The sequence below is a fragment of the Diplotaxodon limnothrissa genome, linkage group LG3 (assembly GCF_057381915.1).
Source record: "Diplotaxodon limnothrissa isolate DT_005_m linkage group LG3, D_limnothrissa_male_GT1.1, whole genome shotgun sequence".
Taxonomy (NCBI): Eukaryota; Metazoa; Chordata; class Actinopteri; order Cichliformes; family Cichlidae; genus Diplotaxodon; species Diplotaxodon limnothrissa.
The window spans coordinates 57,272,666-57,284,917 of NC_140598.1; positions in this window are offsets into that span (position 1 = coordinate 57,272,666).

The window sequence follows — 12,252 nt, forward strand, 5'->3', positions numbered from 1 at the left end:
TAAGCTATGCTGCCACGTTCTTTTAAGAGGGAAGAAACTTTCTCTTGGGAAACCTTCCAAACAAGCCACAATTGGTTTGGTTTTCTAACTGTAATGTTATGATCTACTGTACTGTGTATGTTTCAGTTTTTCACTTCTATAGTTAATCAAGTGGATTTACCAACACAGACAAATAAAATAATAGCAGGCTGCAAAATTAGAAATGATCTATCCATACTGTGTTACAAATATCTGATAGATTTAACTCTATAGTCAACTGAAATGGAAAAAAAGGCTTTTATTTACCCAGTCTTTCTTGTAGACTAATGCCCATGGCCTTTAATTGAAGAATAATGATAAGGATAACTACTTTCTGGTTCAGGTCCACCTTATTCCCCCTGATGTCAATAGCTGAAAGAGATTACACGACGCTAACAGTGATTATTAGGAGGAAAGATGCGTGGGAAGACGTTCACTGCCAGTATGAGTCCTGAGCTACTGGATCCTCTTTAATGACTCTGAAAAGTGGCCATTTACAAAAGGTTGCTACGTGATTCTGTTTGCTATCTCTCTGTCTTTCTTCATTGCCTTCTTTTCCTGTAGGGCTGCAATTTTCCCAAGATGCAACAGCGGGATGACAAATGGTTGCATAAAAAGCAGTTTAAGAGGATTACTGTCTGTGTCTGTGATGTGCGTGTGTGAATATATGAGAGCGTGAGCGAGAGGAACGAGAGGGCAAATAACATCAGCCCACCACTACTGATTTATTGTTTGTGCAACTGTACAAGGAAAACATTTACTTTGGTGAGAAGCTAGAAGAAGGAGGGGCATGATGATTTACTTTATCACCTAAAAGCAACAATTTTTATGACAGAAAAGGGGGCCAAAAAGAGCCACAAAAACGTCTCTATTTAGCCCGTTAAGGCCATAATCTTTTCTTCTGTTGCCCAAGTAGGAAATGGTCCAAACTCAGTGTTTTTGTTGCTAACAGTAGCAAAATGCACTTATTCTTTTCAACATGCATCATGGTTTGCCTTCAATGAAGTCTATTTGGTACAAACTCGGAATCTGTCAACTAGTCTACTAGACCGATGGCTTAGACAACAAGAGAACTACAAACAGAAACCAGAAAGCTAATAAAAATCGTCTCCTTTGCTTACGGCTATCCGCATGAGCAGCTTCAGTTTGCCCCCCACTAGGCCTATGCACTGGGGGTTTTCATTTTCTGTTTTAGGCAAAAGCTGCTACAGGTGTTAGTAGAACTGAATTCTACAGGTACTGGTACTAGCTACTAAACCTCTGGTATTGTGGCTTTCATAAAAGCTACAATTGTTAAGTAAGCAAAAATTATGGTAACTTCCAGCTCTATATTTTTTTCTTGAACTTCAGAGGAGTAGCTTTGGTTAATTTAACAGTTCAAATATTTCCTATTCATCGTATGTCCGAAACAAGTTCTCTCCCTATTAGGTCAAAGGAATTGCTTGAGCTTATTATCTGAAACTTTGTTCATGATTAATATAAACATTTACCATTGTAACAGTATGACAGAAAATAAGGAAACCATAACAGGTACACATTCCCCCCCCAAGGATGAAAAATGACTGAATTCTGTTGTTTCAGGGATGGAGAATGGGCTTTCATTTTCTTGAATGAGTACCCCATGACAGTCATTTGTTATCGCATAGCACCATCCCATATTGATCACTTGGAGTGTTGAGGCTATCTGATATCCCCTCGTCTCAGCTATCCGCTATGGAGAAATCCAACATCTCCTCTACATCAACAGGAGAAAAAACTGGTACGAAGAGCACATATCATGTGTAACGGCCCTTCATGTCAAAACACAACATTCAGAATATAATGATAGATAATTTTACCACTTGACAAAGTATGGTATGGACAGAAAAAGAACTGAAATCCAACTCTTTATAACATGTACCCCACACATAGTTATAATATTATAATGAATGTTTGATCTTGATCGTGGGAACTACTTGTATGTATGACAAATAGCAGGCCTGTGCTCACTGGAGAGCAGTCATGTTGTTCTTGTGGTTTGCTTGGCAAGTATGTCTTGAGGTTTGGAAGTTACAGTGTTGTATGTGGTCAACTGGTCCGATATATCTGGAATTTCATGGTCTTACTATTCCACTTCCTGCAGACTCAAAGTGTGTTCTTTAAACTAAAACAACACACTTCTAAGACAGCCTGCAGCAAAAGCCATGATTGAATAAAATCATGATAAAATCCTGTGCAGACCACAGCCCCTAATCTCTCTGATGGACTTCCATGGAAATGTGCAAGTGCATGGTTAAAAGGTTACTGGAAATGAAATCAGTGGTTATTATAGGCTTATATCAGACTGTCACAGAAATATCAATAAGTCATATGGTGTCTGATGGCCTGTGAGGCTTTCAGACATTCAGGTCATGGTTGAAGCCAACTGAACTCCTTTTTTTATATTCCTGAAGATGTTTCGTCACTCATCCGAAAGGCTTCTTCAGTTCCAAAACCTGATAGGGAGTCCAAGGTATTTAAATTCTGGTGTCAATAGGTTACAGTATTGCAGTATTTTAGCATTTGGCTAGCGCTAGATGCTAAAATACTGCGAAAGAGAGGTGAGGAGCGAGAAAGCGTAAAGGGCATAATGTTTTTCAAGTTGCAGGTTATTTCAAACGTAGAGTTTCTATCAGCTCAACAAACATCAGCAAACACAAACTTTGTGTGCAGTTTTCTCGCACAACATGGTAGCTAGCTGTGTTGCTAGCTAAGCGTCCAGATGCTATTTTTCACAGGGAGAGAAAAGGAGGAGAGCTAACTTCACTCAGAGATGTGAACAGTGTGAACACAGCATAAACAGTGTCCTGTCGATGTAGATGATGGAAAACAGCCAGGACAACTCATAAAACACCAGCTTACATCTTGTTAAATTCAGATGTGTAAATCGACAAAGAGGAATAAACCTCAGAGCACCAGCAGCCCAGATCAGCTGATCACAGCCTGTACACAAAGAAAAACTACCAGAGCTCTGAATAGAAATTGAGATTCTTTACCTCTTGCTGAGCCACAACGACCGATTTTAGAGTTCCCCCACCTGCTCAATCCCACTTTAAACCATTGCCTACTCATTTTCTGTTTAGAGGCAAAGTCACCCTCGACAATGTTGGCAACAGAAAATAGAGATATTTTAAAATTTTCCTTCTTTTTCTCTGCTCATTTTCTACTTAACAGATTCAAGTGGATTACATTCATTAGAAATCAATTTTAAACTGAAGTAAAGTTTGTATTCTCATTTATTAATATCATTTTATTATCAAACCAATATTGTACAAGGTTCAGTTAGTTTTGCAAAAAAAATGGCTGGCAGAAAAATCCAAAGAGCTATCTTTTTACTTTGTTACTTTGAGTACATATTGAGTACTGTACTTCTGCTTTAGTACATAATGCCTTTACTTTTGCCACCTCTGGATGTCACTTTGGTTGGTCGTGCAATAGATGGAGAACAGCTAAACTAACTGGTTGAACTCACACCGAAAACACACCAACTAAATAGCTACAAAATATGAAATAGACTGCACATATTTATCACCTTTCACCCACCTTGGTTCTGTTTTTTTTAGTTGTACATAACTCATAGAGTAAAATCCAAAGGGCTCTTCTCTGAGGTTAAGCTAAAGTCTTTTTCAAATACAAACATTGGAAGACAGCTTTGTTAATTGCAGAGGAATCAAGGATGAACTGTTGCTCTATCCAAAAATTGTGTATGTGGACCAAAAGTTAAAAAAAAAAAAAAGGGCTGCACTAAAAGATCAGACTAATAAAACTGCTCATGCATCTGCAGGCAATGTTCCCTTTGTAAAGTCACAGTTTATCTGGAAATGTGCACGTGGAGCCCTGAGGAATGTTGATGTATATTGAACCTACTCATCGGTGGTTCTTTTTATTCACCTCTGTCAGAGTCAGTGCATCCATCATGCAACATTACCTGCACAGCATTTATAAGTTTACAGCAATTAGGCTGATTATTTCACAACTTGCCAAAATGAGATAGATAATCAGCGATATCTCCGACCCTGGGATATCATTTAGGAATGGAATATGATAAGTGAAGGAAATAAATTTGTTTGAGTTTGGTGATGTGAACCTGGGCTGAATCGTGATTGGGACTCTTAATGAGGATATGAAGTGTAATGAGACCTGTCACTTTATGTTAGGCATTACTTCCAGAGTTTGTTCATTTAGACAATCCATATGTGCAGGCGGTGAAAATGTGCCAGATGAAGTGACTGCATGAGGCAGCACATGCATCTCCAGTGCCAGCAAACATACAGTCTGCTTCACTGCAGGGATTTTACACATGAAAAATACAAGAAATTTACACCATATCATTGTACTGTATTGGTTACTTGTTTTTTTTTCAATATTACGTTTTCATTTTTCTGTGATCTATAAATGATAGCATACACGATCATTTTGTAATAGTCGTAGTGTCTTTACTTGCTCAGTGACACTAGAGGTAAATTAGAATGGCAGCTTACGTGCGACTAAGGAAAATTGGTGGTTGCTCAGTCTATCACAGTCTGGCGGTGGCAGACTGTATTAATTGTGAAGAGTGGACCCAAAATGCAGACACGAAGGAACTTGGACCAAAGCTTGAGTATTAACAAAAAGCAAGCCGTTTAATAAGGCTGGTAAAAAGGTACAAAGAAAGGGCAAGGCAAACTGAAGTAAACTAATATCAACCTAAACTGGGAGAACTAAATAAACAACAAGAAAAACCTAGACATGAAACATGACATGGAAACCTTGGCGTGAACAACAGACGACCTGACAATGACACACTGAAAACAGAGGACTTAAATACACAGGAGGTGATTAGGGGAAGTGGGAACACATGGAGGAACAGCTGACTGACATGAGCCTAATGACAGGACAAGGGAAGTGAAACTCCACAAAGAACACACGACTCCTTCAAAATAAAACAGGAAACATGAGACAGACATGATAATACAAACTTGATAACATAAGACACGCAGCATGAAACACAAAGGGTGAGGGAACTTAAATACAGGGGTAGAAAAACACAAAGAGAAACTAATAAACAAATGAACTTAGCTACCCTAAAGAACTTAAAACATCCAAATAACCTAAAACTCAAAACGCTGGGTCAATAGACCCAGGAATGTGACACAGTCATGGTGTTGAGTTTTTTTTCCTGTTGGAGGTCGATTGCAAGTACTTCCTAGTAAGTAAAGCAAGTGCTTTCTCAAAGTAGAATTACTGTACCACTGTGTTCAGTCATGTGTGGTACTCCAGACGGTCTCTTTTGATATCAGTTTGTTGGTTTACATGGCATTAATACTAAGCGGAAAAGAATAGGATATCTGAAACTAATTGGACACTCACTGCCATTTTGATTCAACCAGCAGCTCCGTTGAAGTATCCTCACTATTTGATGTTATATTGAATTTCTAGAGTTCAGGAAAAAAATTTTTTTTACAACTGTTAGTCTAATTATGGTGGGCTGAAAGCACTGCACACTTGCTTAATGACTGAGAAAGATAAACCAGCCACATCCTGGCATCATCCTACCATTTCAGCTGTGGCATACTTTACAAACGACTGCACATGTCAGCAGGACACAGTCTGGCATTCTCTTCAGGATTTGGGAACTTGATGGTGAGACTGCACTGATGAAATGCTGAGTAAAATTTGATGTGAGATTTGAGTTTATCTCCAAGCTTGTTTGTGGAACAGTTATGGCTCACTGGAGAATAGGCACAAGTAACGATGCCTGTTTGAATGTTTGTAAAAGTGAGGATCAGACACTGATTACAAATAGATAAAATAATTCCCCGGTCTTGGTGCTTTGGTGCCTTAACGCTGCTCAGATTGGTTTGCATTACACAGAAAAGACCATAAAAGAAAAAGAAGAAAAGAAAGCTGCTTCAGGGTTCATAAAGAGGGTTTTTACTGATTGTGGTCAATAATGTAGTTGGTTGTTTTTTTTAAGCAATCTGCACTTTTAACCTCAGCTCAGTAAAGTGCTTTAAAGCATGTCTGCCATTCAACCATTCACGTACAGACTTTCACGTCTGACGACACAGTTGTCGTTCAAAATGCTCAGCCGCCATCGGGAGCAACTAGGGGGTTAGCGTCTCAAATGCTGGGGGTGCACTTTGGTGTGTGGAGGGCCTGGAGATTGATCAGCTCCACCTATTGGTACTCAGAGATGACAATGGCGTGGTATTTAAGGTGCTAAAAGGCAACACACCCACACAGCACTCACGCTCATGCAACACTTATCACACACAATCACATCCTAACATCTACCTGTTCTATTGTTGTTGTTTATTTTTTACCAATTTATGTTGTTTCTGCCCTGATGTTCCTTTTTCTATCACTGTTGTGGTTTTTGGAACTAATGGTTAAAAAGAACGACAGCATTGCCAAAATCGTTGTTTGTATGTAATCATTTATTCACCTTGATGATCCGGCTTTAGATAAAGTTGGCATCAGCCCAACCATTTTGCATGAATCATGACTCTGTTCCCATACATTGCAACGGAAGAGCATATAACAGCAAAGACATTTCCCTGTGGTTTCATGAGATAGAAATTGATTAATTGATGAATATACGCGAAACAAATTAGCAGCTTAGGGGGAAAACAGAACACAGCTTTAAATAAAGCTTTGAAAATCTACATTGTTCCATTTCAGGACACTCGCTGATAGAAAAACCTGTCCGACAATAATAAATTGAGGTGAAAAGAGGAGAGAGCATGGAAAACGTCCTTTGTGACACTGCCGCTCACTCTGGTGAACACGCATTGAAGTGCTCCCTCCCTCTCTGATCTATGGACTGTCAAGATGGATATTTGCAGAAATACTTTATCCCGTTTCTGCCGCACCAATATGAACTGCCTCTGACACTTGGTGCAGGAAAGAGGGAGTTAGAGAAACCACACAACTCTTCTTTTTTTCGACTGTGTATAAATTAAATCTTTTGGTGAGGGCGCATAAATGGAAAAGGGGAAGTGAACGAGTATCAGCCGGGTGTAAATGACCGAATGGTAGGGTTTTTTTGTTTTTTTCCAAGTGCATGTTTGGATGATTGTGTGATCGTTGTATTGGAAAAGATGATTCATATAGTGGATACTGGCTATACAAGGCTAACCTCAGAGTACATCCTTAAAGCAGACTGCCACTTTATCTGTTTGTTCCACTCAGGAAAGTACAGAGATATCTAGTGGTTAGCTTGTGCCTTTGGAGTAATGTGTGCAACGCAGCCGCATTTTCTTCACAAATCACACAGCAGTCATTCCCCTCGTCTTTGTCTGCACTCTAACAGCAGCTACTAGTGTCAGCCTTGTGCTGATTTGTCGTTTTTGTCAGCCTGACATGATCATTATACAGTGGCCACTCTGTTTACCACACTACCCGACTATAGTGGTCAACAGTAATAATATCTTCCTGATGTGACATGTTTATTTACAGCGAGCACTAAACACTGAGGAACCCGACACTACTTGAATATCTGCCAGGTCCTCTTTGGATGATGTTCGTGAGACCGTAAATAAAAAGTCAACTTCTGCAGTCCGGTGTGTCCACGCCAGTGTTGCTTTTGATGAAGACAAGAAAATCGAAGACATTCTTCGACTGCACCACTGAAGCCTCTCTGGTCTAACCTATGTATCTGACTGCAATATATTTCCTCTCTGGATCTACATAGATGTATGTATCTTAGTAATAGCCTAACCTACAAAGTCTCAGTAGAACTTGCAACGATGACTTGAGTTAGTTTTGCAGTAAAAACAATTAAATATGGGTTGAAACGTAGATATTTCACTTCTAAAGAAATGCATGCTTCCTCTCGGGCAGGGTATATGTACATAGGTTTAATTTAAGAGCTCTTTGAGAACCCACGACAGCTCCAAAAACATTAACATTTTCATTCCCCTCATCACTAACAGCCCCAGGGAGACCCAACCATGCGTATTCTATTAACAAAAGGCACGCCCAGTGCTCCCAAGTCTCAGTCTCAAGTCGTACACATCCACAAATCCCTTGACAAAAGCTGTTTGTGTTCACTAGAGCCTGCAAGAGGGACACAAAAACACAAAGACAAAGACAGAAAATGGAGAGAGAGAGAAAGATGTAAGGAAAAGAAGCTGAAGAACAGAACCTTTAAAATAATGTCACTTTTTGTAACAGTACACAGCCTCTGGCTGAACGTCTTTATGTTCATCTTGGTAAAAACCACTGTTTTACCTGTCGGGGCTCGGACCTGGCACCTTCATTAACTGCCAGGGCCACACAAGAGTAACAGAACCTCACTGCTCAAGAGATTAAAACTCAGTAGAGGCATTAGTATTTGGCACTATGGAACGCTACCACATGCTTTCATGTAATGGAACCTCAAGAACAATGTTAAAAGTTAAGATTTACAATGTTAAGAACTTTGATGTACTTTTTTTTATACTTTCTAATCCTCTTGGCTTTAATTTGTGCTCACACTTTAACCACTAACACACACATAAGGTTTAAAGTTCAAATGTAGTGTATGATATCACTCATTTCCAAGTATATTGTACATTTTGTGGAAAAAAACAGGGTTGGTTGGGCTATTTAATTATTAATAAACTTAAACACACTGATAAAACAAACCTTTATTGTCTATACTGAGGATATAATTCTTTTATTTTGACAGTATATGTTCTTTGTGAGAACATGAATACTCATTTGAAAATTGGGTGTTGTGTTACCCTGTTACCTTCCTGCTGACTGATTATTGGATTGCATTCAGTTCAAAGAGGAAAGCTCATTTGAAAGAACTTATTTTATTGAAGAACTGAGTTTAAAAATTAAACAATTTGGTGATTAAACTTTGATGAAGCTCTGTTACAAACCAGATGTTGTCCAACGATGGTAGGAAGTATCACAGAACCCCCTGAAATCCACTTGCTGGCAGTGGCAAGTGGCAGAGTCTTGGAAAAGGTCTCTAACTGGCCAGGATGGGGTACAGATGTGAAGGACGTGGGTTGTATTGAGCAAGAGTCTAAAAGGCAGAATGACAGAAGAGCACTGAGACACAAAGCACATGGAATAGAGGCTAATTATAGTGGGGGGCTGTAGCTCCGGAGGTAGGTTATTTATTAATCACAAGGTTGGTGGTTCAATCCACAAGTTGCTCTGCAATGCATCTGTCAAAGTGTGAACCTTCGATAGGAAACACTTGCTCTAAAGCATATAAAATGAGGCAAGTTATATAAAGCAGGTAGAGTAGAAAAGAAGCAGTCCGTTTACCATTGGATGAGGAATTGACTGGGGCAGTGCAATGATGATAGATATGAGAAAGTGTGAAACATCAGTGAATTAAAATGTATTTCTATTGGGTTGTTCACAGGAGACCTCGCTCCTTTTAACAAGAAACTAGTCACAAAGTGCATCGCATTGAAAAACAACACAAACACAAAAACATTCCATGCCTCTCTTAATAGGTAAGATTTAAGATGTTTTTTAAAGCATGCCACGGAGTCCAGGCTATGAAGGGACAGCTTTAAGGTTTGGTATCCATTGGATTTAAAGAGGACCTTGATCCTCAGGATCTGGCTTGCAGAGAGCAAAAGTGATATAAAGAATAGGCCAGCAGCCCAAACACTTGAGAATGTAGGCAGCTGAGTAGCTACAGATCAGCCTTATTAAACTTATGCACTGGCTTCATAATCATTAGTTCTTTCTTTTAAAATTTACATGTCAAAGACACATTAAGGCTTTATATTCCTCTATAATGTAACAGAGTGGGAACGTTGTTGCTTAAAACCTCCCTTCTCACCCTAGGAACACAAACTATATCATACCTATGGTTTGAATTAGTTCCTTGAGTTAAAGCATTAGTTGATTTAACCATCAGTGGCTATTTTTACAACAAAGATCTTTGGCCATGCACCTGCGAAAACCTGTATAGGAAGTGTATTCGAAATGATGTCATTGTTGGCAACGTGCGAAGAGGTCATAAAGATGTGCAAATAATGTCTGCAAGTGGCAAAATGTTCATTCGAGGATTTGATAACAGCTGACAGGTGAGTCGGATTTATCGTGTTCATCATGAATATTATGTTTGACAGGAACCTAGTTTGCTTCTTTGCACACCTTTGCAACTTTTTCCTGCACTCACAGCACATGAACTGCTGGAATCACTTTCTCTTCTAATAGAAATTGAATGCATAGTTAATCTCACAGTAGGTACAAGCAGAGCCTTGTTGAATTGTTGATGGTGGAAGTTCTTCACCCAGCAGGTAAACAGAACATCACTATCTATTCATTTGCTCATGGTCATGAGCCTGCTGAGATTTAGACCAGTGAGGGTAATAAAATGGTCTCCACGGTGGCCAAAGAGCCAATCACACTTAAAAGCTGGTGTCTCTCTCTCTCGGGGAGTAATGGCATATGCGTGGTCATGGTCTAAACCACATTTTTGAAATTGTCTGGCATATTCCAGGCCCCCAAAAAACAAAACAAAAAATCCAGGTGCTTTTAGATGGTCCTTCTCTAAATGTGTATCATTTGATCATTAGGGTCCTCCAATCACAAAAATGCACTCCTATTATTGTTGTTACCAGAGTAAATTTCAAAGAGTATATAACAGGAGCTTGATGTGTTCACAGCGCGTTAAATGCGAATTTGATTTTAGGTCCATGCGTGATTCTATTTAAGTTAGTTACAGAATCAGTCCAACAAGTTTCCTGTTGCTATTTCTGAGTCCAACTTTCTTGGACTCCGAGTACTGCACTGCGCCTGGGTTCTGATAGTGAAAGGTGTTTATCATGTAATGGTATCCACAGTGGAGCCACTGCAGGGTGCAGATAGCAAGCTGCTGTTTTCAGATCAGTTCTGTTCCAGCAGTCATAATGGTTGTTGTTGTGATTAAAGATGGGAGAGACGGTTCTTGGACCTTCATCTTGCTCCCTCTAGGACAAGTTAGGACGGCGGCGATTCATTGCTCGAGTCACGTGGAAACACATTCAAATGCAATTGTCCTTTTTCAAAAAAGTCCCTTTTTCAAAATCGAAAACTTTCTGGTTTTCTCTAGAGGTCCAAACCCCCCTTCTTTTTCTCTTTTTTCGCCACTACTTTTTTGTGGTTTTCCTTAAAAAGTAACACATATTTAAAATAAAGCATGAGAGAAAATCTGGGGGGCTGTCGCAAGCTTCAGCGCTACGTGAAATTACTAAATACCGGATGCACATCCTGAATACATGTATGCACGCGTTTTGCCTCCATCTGTCTGAAACCTCATCTTACCTCAGTGGGGTCAGACATCCCTCTCATCACATACTCTAAAGATGTTGAAGTCAGGGGGAGACTCACTATTTCCCTCTCACCAACAGCGAGGGCCAACCAATATGGTAATATGAAAATGAAATCCAGCAGCATGCTTCTGTGTATATCACTGCAACTGTAATTGTGAGTTGAGACAAGGAAAGACAACACTGCCCCCCAGGTGTAGAAAATGTAATAACAAGCTGGAGGAATAAAGAAGGGTGAGAGGCAAGTATACCTACAGAGACCTATAATAATCCACTTCTGTTGCCTTTGTTTTAATTAATAGCGCCTAGCATTTAATCAGCGCTGATTAACGATATTGTGGTCTTTACTGAACTTGATCTAGCATTCCAAATAGTGGCAAATCTTTAATTAATTTTAGCAGCACAACAAAGGAAAAAGCAAACAGTGATTTCATAACTCGAGACAAGTGCTTTTAGATATAACTTCAAAGGAAAGGTGACTTTGATGTAAATGAAAGCGACACAGGCTAATGAGAGGAAAAAGAAAGAAAAGGTCGAACATTCATTCACTGCCACAACTTTTCCTAGATTCGTGTTGTTAGATTTAAGACATTCTCCACCGTAAGGTGGAGAATGTCTTAAATCTAACGACACGAATTGTTATAACACGAATTGTTATAGAAACAGCTCAACAGGGCTCCAAATGGATGTTGGGCAACTATCTCCATCAAAGCATGCAGCAAAACCCATCAACAGCACCTCGAATCCCCTCCCTCCTCTTTTCACACTCTCTCGCGCTCTCATATGCAGTGGAGCTCGTTGCGGCGCCTGGCTGTAGCTAATCTGGCTGTAAGCAGTGTGGGCGGCCGTGGGCAAGGGCACAAAGGGGCTGCTGGGTAAAAAAAAACAAAAAAAAAACTATGGGGAGACAGCAGTGATTGACGGCTATAATTAGCTTGCTGAAGTTGTGCCGACGGAACGAGGC